Below are 10599 nucleotides of genomic sequence, written 5' to 3'. Positions count from 1 at the left end.
GGATTTGATACCACTAGTTTTAGGAATTTTTAGAAACTAACTTTAAAATAAAATACAAAAATGTCCTTTATACATGAATTTAAGGGATGACACATGACATGTTGTAAATGGTTCTTACTTTTTTTTACACAAAATGAAGTTTGTATATGATTCGAACACCCGGTTCCATACCCGAGCCAAAACCAGGTACATCGGGTATGGCTTTTTATGCTACGAACTGGAACCGGTTCTTTCAATACCCGGTATAAGTGATACCCGACCATACCCGGAATAGGTTCCATAGCCGAAACTGGGTATTAAAATATTACGCCCCTAACTTTACGTTTTCAAAAGAGTATAACATGTAGTGAAAATTTTCAAATTTTCGGCATGACCCATTCGTACATAGACCATTGACACCTGTTTTATATGGTAAAACACTTCAACATACAACATCCTTGACAAAATCCCAAAACGGACATATTTGCTTTGTTTACAACAAGACTACTACTACCAAGTTTTCATCCAACGACAAGGAAATCAAAAGACTATATAAGTTGAATTACAAAAGACCAAAATTAAGACCATATTAAATTAACTTATGACGGAAGCGTGAAGTGGGCGTAGATCAAGTGTGCACGTTCTAAGCCGTCCAATCGCCTAAGTGGAGGATTTTACCTACATTCAACAACAAAGCTTTAAAAAAAAGTTAGTCATAATACTTATTTCGCTTACAATACCAACATTTTAGTTCCATACGTTTTTACACTTTCATTTCTCTTACGCATTCGATTACCCAACTAATGGGTATGGCATATACTCTCATAATGAGATTCAAGCTTACCACTTACGACCCGATAACATCGGGTTATTTGCTTTCAACATAAATCTTTCGTTCTATCCGTATAACGGATTGAACATCATACATTCGTAATTACATTCATGACCACCCATAATAAATGGATGGCACCTTATTCTTACTCGACTTGTTCAACTCGAACCGGTCGGTTTGCATAACTTGTTATAACCTTCGTTAACATAACCAAATCCGCAAGGGATTTGTTATCTACTTACTAACCACCATAATCATTATAACAAGGGTTGTGATTCGTAATTATTAACAAAAATTTAAGTAAAGTTTTGTATGCAACGGAACATACCTCGATCTTGTGAGCCTTCCGATTTCTTAGTATTTGAACCTTCTTCCTTCACGCCTATATCAACACATTCATTTATTCGTTTAGTACCCCAAATTTCATTCCGTTATTTTCCAAATTACACATAATTATTCTTTCAAGCATTTCATCAAACACTTGGCGGGTTTCGCATTTGTGGGACACTAAGTACAAGCTTTTAAAGTATAATTCCTACTAGCTCATTTCAAAGTTCATCAACAATCAATCAAATTAATAATATTCTCTTGTCCTACTTAATTTGTTTAAGATTCAAGTACCACAACATCATTACATGTCAAACCTACACATGATTCCTACCAATTTTTCCACCTTGCAACATCTCTAATTATTCATACCAATGGGTTACGCAATTAGCTTTTCATATAATCAAATTCACACATAAACATACATGATTCCTGTTCTATAGAGAAGTCCTAACCCAAATCTATACAATTTCTTGCAAAATTTCAAGATTGGGTCATAACCCACTTCCTACCATACATCAAAAACATCAAATTGAACTTACCACTTTATAGAGGGTGTTAGGTTAATCGAAAATCTGGTAACATACAGCCGATTAACACTGAAATTCCTTGTCAATTGACGAGTTTTGCAAGAACAAGGATAACCCTTGTGTCTCCTGCTTCTGTTCGACCAAAAACACGCCCAAGGTGTGTGTTTTTATGTTGAACCCCTTTTACCCCTTTCTTAATTGTAATTTTCCACATTACCCCCCCCCCCCTAAAGATTGTTAAGTGTTTAATTTTAAACACTTCCCATAATTTAGGCTTTCCTCATTATCTATCTAGTATTTTGTAACATTTACATTTACTAGGTTAGACTTTTAATTAATTTAGCTCGTATGTCTAAAGGTAATTTTTAGGGTGTTACGTAAAAAAGCTCGATTTTTTATACAAAGAACCGGAACCGGTTCTTTCAATACCCGGTATACGTGGTATTGAAAAAACCCGGTTTATGCACCTCTAATTTCTCGTAACAGTTTGATTTCATAAAGCCAATGAGGTAGTGGTTGGGGAAAAGACTTGGTGTTCCTTGTGACCCAGATTCGACTCCCACTCTCCTCATTATTTTCTGCAATATCTATGCGAAGGGCGAATATGAGTGGCGTCGGTTCGTCTTGGATGGGAGGCTCGGTTACTGATTATTCCACTATCGTGGCTTCGGGCGAGTGGAGGTCGGGTTTCCGCGCATCTGAGAGAACCAAGGGGCTGGCAACGATCAAGTAGTCGACCTTGACCACAGCACCCGGTGATACGATGGTTGACACGTCGTTTCTTGCGTTCAAAAAAAGTTTGATTTCATAAAAGTTCATTTTGTTTTGTAGAAAACATTTGTCCATTTTTTTCATCTATAATCTTACTTGAGGGGTTTTAATGTTTCTTTTGTTTGGCTTTTAAATATAAACTTTATTACATTATCCCTATATTATTAATTATAAAACTTACTCTCCTTAGTTGCTATTCAATTTGTAGACCAATGTTTAAAGTAGGGGTAACTTTATAGAATAGTAAAGTTTTAAAAGTGTTCTAATTAGGTTACTCAAGTTTTGAAAATGTTCCAATCAGGTCACTCAACATTCATTCTTCACTAAATTAAGTGTTTTTTCATCCATTTCATAGGTAACCGTGGTAACGTGGATTTTTGTTTCTTTTTTCTCTTTTATTTGATGCTAATGTTGAATGATGACGTGGATTGTAACTTGTTTTTTTAATTTTTAATGTAATTAAATGGTTTTTTTAATAAATATAATTTCATGTATTAAAATAATTCGACCTCAGCATCTTATGCTCCATTTTTTTTGACACGTGGAAAAAAAGACATGACTCGATTTGAATGTTAAATTATCAAATTGTGATAAAAACGACACCAGTAACCTAATTAGAACACTTTTAAAACTTGGTTACTATTCTGTGAAATTTTTCCAATTATAAAATTTCATAGACCAATGGATCGATTCTAAAAGACATCCACGACCCACTATCCAACTTCTTTTTTGTTTTTTATACATTTACAAACTCCATCAATAAGCTTTTGATTTAGGTGATATATTATAATTTTTTTTCTTAGAGTATTAGTACGATTTCAAAATGATTTTTATGGTTTAGTTTGAATTTTGATAACCACCACCACTATTATTATTCAAATCTATTTGAATAATAGTTTCTTTTAATTGGTTCTATTTTATCTGTATTTTGATGTAAGTTTCGTTTAAAACAAAATTTCACGGGATAACGTATAAGTCATTAAGCATAGACTCACAAGTCATTAAACCTTTTTTTATTTTTTTTATTTCCTTTTTAAGTGGTTTTGTTTTTGTTTCGACTATGTTTTTTGCTACGATATTGTTTTACGTTTTGTTTTGAATTTGGTGAGTTAACACGTCGCAACGTGTGTGCGTGGTTCAATGTTTTTACATTTATTTTTTTTTGTTTAATTTAACGGTCTCGCCGTAACACGTCAATCCTAAATTCTACTTATTTATTAGCTATAAGTAAAATGCATATTATGTAGCATTATATAAACATGAGAATTGTATTGGCTAAAACACTGGTGTGTGTGTGATTGTAAAAGTTGTTTGTATATTCTGATTAGGGTTACAATGAGGAAGGAGTTGTATACTAAACATACTTACATAGTACCCCCTATAAATATATTTACATAATATCACCTCTAACACACTATAATTACAATGTGTCTAATATTCCTCCGCAAACTAAGGTCCAATAATAACCTATAGCTTGGATCGTAAAAATGTAAATTTGCGAGCGAGTAGAGGCTTTGTAAAGATGTCTGCAATATGATTTTCTGTAGATACGAACTGCACTTTTAGTTTTCCTTGTGCAATCTTTTATCGGACAAAGTGAAAGTCAACTTCAACATGCTTTGTTCTGGTATGGAAAACTGGATTTTTGGAGAGATATTTAGCACCAAGCTTATCACACCAGAGAGTTGGGGCAGAAGTTATGTTTGTCCCAAGTTCTTTCAATAAAGGTTATAACCATGTGAGTTCGGTCACTGTGTCTGCTAAAGCCTTGTATTTTGATTTTGTGGGGTTCGAGAAAATGGTTTTTGTTTGCGTGCGATCCGAAGATGAGTAACCCAAGTCAATTCTTTGGAGTTCAGTCACTATGCCTACTAAATCATGATGAATGAGTAACCCAAGTTAATTGTGCCTTTTAGATATCGAAGGATGTGTTTGGCAGTAGACTAGTGGTTCCCTGTATGGGGCATGGATGTATTAATAGACCTCATTGACAGGAAAAGTGGTGTTTGGTCTAAATAGAGTGACATATTGAAGTGCCCTGACAAGTTGATGATATTTGGTTGCATCAGATAATGGTGGATTATCCCTAAGAAATAATGGTTGTGAGGTGCTCATTGGCGATGACACCAGTTATAATTAGCGAGTGCAATACGCTGTATAATGTCATAAATGTACTTCTTTTGGGAAAGATGGATATTCTTTCCCTCACTAACCAGTTCAATCCCGAGATAATAATAAAGAGATAATGGTTGTGAGGTGCTTAATCTAGATAATGTTTTTAGATAATTGTTTTGAATCAAGTTTAACTCTTAAATTGAAGTTTTTTGTTAGTTTACCTGAAAGCTTAATCGGCCAATTCAGAAAGTCTAAAACTAGTATGTGTGTTTCTGATTGTTTTTAACCATATGACAACCAAAGACACAATTTGTAGCTACAATGAACCATTATCTCTTTCAATTGAAATGACACGTTGCTTTATGAAAGGATATTCAATTAGTATTTAGAAGAATAAGCTGGTGTTGAAAAGAGTAAGCTACTGTTCAAAAGAATACGTTTTCAAAACTGTTGCTTAGGGAGTTGTCCCCTTGACCTGTAAGGACTGCAAAAATGTCCCTAATCGACCCGTAAGTGAAAACCCTAAAAGAGATATTCTATTCTTGGCACATATTTGACTAATTTGGCACATAGTCTGCTCCCTATCATTAACCTAATTAGCCTAATTACTTGTTTTCTTTTTATGTATATATATTGCCTTTTTCCTTTGCATGTAATCTGTACCTTTTCATTCTAATACAAAAAGAAAACTCTCGAACCATTAAAAATTATATGGCATCAGAGCAGTGATAGAAGAAAAGAGAAACAGTTCAATCAAAATCCCAACCCTACGAAGCAAAATCAAAACAGCCATCTCCATGGCCGGCAACGACAAAGAAAAACCCAAGAACCAAGAGAACGCCATTAACCATGATTCGCCTTATTACATTCACGCTTCCGATTACCCAAGGCAAATGCACGTTAACGACGTTCTCACTGACAACAATTACATCGACTGGGCTCAAGAGATGATGAATTTTTTGTTTGCTAAAAACAAAACCGGATTCATCGATGGGACCATGAAGAAACCAGAACCAACATCAACCGAATACATGCCGTGGATGAGGTGCGATGCCATGATCAAAGGCTGGCTAAACACATCCATGGAGAAAGAGATCAGAAACAGTGTAAAATACGCGAGCACGGCAGAAGAAATATGGTCGGATTTGAAGGAGAGGTTTGGGAAGGAAAGCGCTCCTCGAGCGTACGAATTGAAACAAAGCCTCACCAACATTCGACAAGACGGGGCGTCAATCTCAGCCTATTACACCAAACTACGTGTGTTGTGGGATGAGATCCAATCCGTTTTGCCGATTCCGAAGTGCTCATGTAATGGTTGCACCTACAATGTTGGTAATCAGTTAATAGAATTAAAAGAAAAAGAAAAGCTTTACGAGTTTTTACTCGGACTTGATAGTGACTTTACTACCATAAGAACCCAAATTCTTGCAATGAAACCAACCCCATCCCTTAGGACTGCATACCATCTTGCTGCTGAAGATGAAAAACAGCAGATGATTGCTGCTACAAATAGACCAGCCATTAATACCACTGCCTTTCAAGTTTCCTTCCCAAGTAAGCGAGAAGGTGGTTCGGGTCAGCAAGTCAACAGAACCGGACCAAAAGAAGGAAGGCGCAATGTTAGTGATCGGGTTGAACATTGTGATTTTTGTGGCAAAGATGGCCACAATAAAGATGGGTGTTTTAAAAGAATCGGATACCCGGATTGGTGGCCGGGAAAGGGAGGAAAACGTGAGAAAGCGAACCCCAAAGCAGCATATGTTGAAACCGACTCAAGCCCCGTACAAGGACTTACAAATGATCAATACCAACAGTTTATAAAATTGTTTGGAAAGGAGAACACTGAATCAAAGGATGTCACGCCACCGGTAGCCAACATGGCAGGTAAACTCGATCGAGGTAATAATTGGGTTATAGATTCGGGTGCCACGGATCATATAACCTGTGAAGCTTCCATCCTTGAAAATCATTTTAAAGATTCTGATGAGCTTCCTGTTACTATTCCAAATGGTGAATGTGTCTCTGTTGAAGGAAAAGGAGATCACACTTTGCCAAATGGAACCAAGATCAAAGGAGTTTTATATGTCCCCTAGTTTTAATTGTAACTTATTATCAGTTGGAAAATTGTCAAAAGATCTCCAATGTGCCGTGACGTTTTTTCCTGATTTTTGTGTTATGCAGGGGTTGCGTTCGAGGACATTGATTGGAGTGGGTAAGTGCGATGGTGGTCTTTATCAGATGGGGATGGTGGAAAGCAAGAGACAAGCAATGATGGCTACAGTTGATGTATGGCATAAGCGTTTGGGTCATGCTTCACATTCCAAACTATCTCGTGTTGATTTTCTCAAAAACGTCTCAATAAAGTCTAAGAACTTGGTTTGTGATTCTTGTTCAAAAGCCAAACATAAGAGGTTGCCCTTTTCGGTTAGTACTACCAAAACAAATGCTTGCTTTGATTTATAGCATTGCGATATATGGGGAAGATACCGTACACCCTCTTTTACACGAGCAAATTATTTCCTAACCATAGTAGACGATTATAGCCGAGCCGTGTGAGTTTTTCTTTTAAAACATAAACAAGAAGCAAGTAAATGTTTGATAGATTTCCATAAGATGGTGAAAACACAATTTGAAAAAAATATTAAAAGAATAAGGTGCGACAACGGGGGAGAATTTACATCAAATCATATGCATGAATTTTATGCAAAGGAAGGGATCGTATTAGAAACCACTTGTCCGCACACACCCCAACAAAATGGGGTAGTTGAGCGCAAGCATAGACACTTGCTTGAAACGGCACGTGCCCTTAAATTTGAAGCAAACATACCCACGAGATTTTGGGGAGAATGCATTCTAACAGCGGCTTACCTCATAAATCGCATACCATCCAAGGCAATCAATAACAAAATTCCATACGAAATCATATATGCTTAAAACCCCGACTTTAATCATTTGAGGGTTTTTGGTTGCCTAGCCTACTATAGGAGCATCGAAACAAAAGGAGATAAATTTGAAGTGAGGGGGAGACCGGGTGTATTTTTGGGTTATCAATCCGGAACAAAAGGCTACAAAATATATGATTTAAAGGATGGTAAAATGATAACCTCACGTGATGTAAAGTTTTTGGAAAATATATTTCCCTTCTCTACCATTGAGAAATCCAATGACATTGATGAAATAGAAATTTTTAAAAATGATTATGCTAGAGAAAATGTCACAAGTGAAAAGTTCGTTACAACCAAAGTGCAAAAACCCATCCAAATCAACCATTTCTCAGCCCAAAACCCCACTAGTTGTCCTTTGGCCCAAGACCCCATTTATGACACATTGGCCCAACCACTTTGTGATGAGACTTTAGCCCAACAAAATACATTTGCTACCACTGAAGTGGAACAACAATCCATTCCAGAACCCCAAACCATTTCTTTTGAAAATGGTAGCCAAACTACTCAAGAAAATGGAGATGAAAATGTTGACAACACCGAACCGATTAGAGAACGAAGACAAAGGTCACGACCAAAACATCTAGAAGATTATGTTGTCAAGCTTCCCCCATCTATGGATCACGCACAACCCACCACCAGTCACGAGTCCTCAACGGTACACCCTTTAGCTAACTAAGTTGCATATGATAATTTTTCTGACTCTCACAAAGTCTTTCTAGCGGCCATCAGTTCAAACGATGAGCCACAACATTTTGGTCAAGCTGTACAGGATGCAAAGTGGAGAGAGGCCATGAGAAGAGAAATGCAAGCTCTTGAAGAAAATGGAACGTGGACCCTTGAAGAATTACCAAAGGGAAAGCGTGCCATCGATTCAAAGTGGATCTATAAAATAAAATATAAACCAAATGGTGAAGTTGAAAGATACAAGGCACGCCTTGTTGCCAAAGATTCACACAAATGGAAGGGGTGGATTTTCATGACACGTTCGCACCGGTGGCCAAACTTGTGACAGTCAGAAGTCTCCTTGCCATTGCAACGAAAAGAGGTTGGGCTATTCAACAACTTGACGTGAATAACGCTTTTCTTCATGGTGATTTACATGAGGACGTTTACATGAAGATGCCCCAAGGTTTTAACAAAGGGGAAGGAACAAAGGTTTGCAAGCTCAAGAAATCTCTCTACGGCCTAAAGCAAGCTTCGAGAAATTGGTACCAAAAATTCACGAGTGCTCCTCACAAAATAGAATTCAAACAATCAAAAGTGGATCATTCGCTTTTCATATACAAGAAAGGCGACGCCTATGTCGCGACACTTATCTATGTTGATGACGTTATCATTGTGGGAAACGACTTAAACAAAATACAACAAACCAAAGACTACCTCGACAAAGAGTTTAGCATTAAAGATCTTGGCCCTCTAAAATACTTCTTGGGTATCGAGGTGGCTCGAACAAAAGATGGATTAGTTTTAAGTCAAAGGAAGTACACCCTTGACATCCTAGAAGATTCCGGTATGCAAGGATGTCGACCTAGTATGTTTCCTATGGAACAACATCTGAAGTTAACAAAAGATGAAGAAGAACATCGTGTTGATGCAAGACAATACCGGAGACTTGTGGGAAGACTTCTCTATCTCCAGGCTACGCGACCCGATATCACCTATTCGGTGAATGTTTTAAGCCAGTTTGTTAGTGATCCACGACGAAGCCATATGGATGCGGTGACACGTGTCTTGCGGTATCTTAAAGCTACTCCAGGTCAAGGCATTCTCCTGCCAAAAGAGGGAGGAGTGAACCTCACAGCCTATTCTGACTTGGATTGGCTCGGATGCCAACTTACAAGGAGATCGAGAACCGGATATTTACTACTCTTAGGAGGTGCACTGGTATCATGGAAATCCAAAAAGCAATCCGTTGTTTCTCGCTCTTCCACCGAAGCGGAATATCGTGCCATGGCAAGTACCGTTAGTGAGGTACTTTGGATGAGATGGCTTCTCACAGAATTAGGGGCACCTCCTGATGCACCAACGCCTTTATTTTGTGACAATCAAGCAGCCCGCCACATAGCGAATAATCCCGTATTCCATGAGCGCACCAAACATGTGGAAATGGATTGCTACTTTGTAAGGGAAAGAGTAGAATCGCAAGAAGTTCGGCCTACACCCATTGACACAAAAATGCAAGTTGCGGATGTCCTCACCAAAGCTCTTGGAACACAACAATTTCGCACTCTAATCAACAAGTTGGGCATTTGTGACCTTCATGCTCCAACTTGAGGGGGAGTAAAAGAGATATTCTATTCTTGGCACATATTTGACTAATTTGGCACATAGTCTGCTCCCTATCATTATCCTAATTAGCCTAATTACTTGTTTTCTTTTTATGTATATATATTGCCTTTTTCCTTTGCATGTAATCTGTACCTTTTCATTCTAATACAAAAAGAAAACTCTCGACCCATTAAAAATTATAAACCCGGACCCCTGAAACCCTAACGTGCATGAAAAACCAAGAAATCAAGATTTCTGGGTTTCACGCGGGCCGCGTAAGAGTAAGCCTAGGCTTACGCGGGCCGCGTCAAAGCAGAGTTGACCGGATAAGCTTTCCGGGCCACGTGTCGAACATCTGGCAAACCTACTCGTGACACCCCAGCCCTACACGTAGACTAGGTGGCCACGCGGGCCGTGTAAACTCTTATTAAGTCTTACGCGGGCCACGTAAGACTCAAAATCTGGCTATAAGTAGCCTGTGCATGGGACATTCACCTGTGCTCGAAAATTTCAATCAACAACGAAGTATACTGCCTAAATTCGAAGTTTTAAGGTATTGAAATGCTGCCACGTTACAGGGTATTAACTCGATCGCTATTACAATTCAATGTCCGATCGGTTGAAACTATCTGATGGATGTTTAAGTGTTGCCCACATCAGTGGCAGATCTAGGATTCGCGCCAAGCTGTAACATTTTATAAATAAGCGGTAACGAAATCGAAAAAACGTCAAATTTTTCCAAAATTTACACTACCGCCGGAACGCCAAGCCGTAGTGGACGCCACCCCTTACTATATGCTACATCCGCCCCTGGCCCACATTAGGGCTATAC

At 38.0% G+C, this 10599-nt stretch overlaps 1 long non-coding RNA gene across 1 annotated transcript; it reads right to left on the bottom strand.

Moving 5' to 3' along the window:
* Positions 1-385: 385 nt before the first annotated feature.
* On the bottom strand, positions 386-1830 carry LOC110871362. The gene is made up of 3 exons (XR_002553677.1): positions 1681-1830; positions 1140-1193; positions 386-657 (listed from the first exon to the last, which is right to left on the bottom strand). It is a non-coding gene; the product is annotated as an uncharacterized LOC110871362 (long non-coding RNA).
* Between the last annotated feature and the right edge of the window lie 8769 nt (positions 1831-10599).

Source organism: Helianthus annuus, chromosome 8 (assembly GCF_002127325.2).
Source record: "Helianthus annuus cultivar XRQ/B chromosome 8, HanXRQr2.0-SUNRISE, whole genome shotgun sequence".
Taxonomy (NCBI): domain Eukaryota; kingdom Viridiplantae; phylum Streptophyta; class Magnoliopsida; order Asterales; family Asteraceae; genus Helianthus; species Helianthus annuus.
The sequence above is the reverse complement of the archived record's forward strand: the minus strand, read 5'-3'. Positions and strand labels throughout refer to the sequence as shown.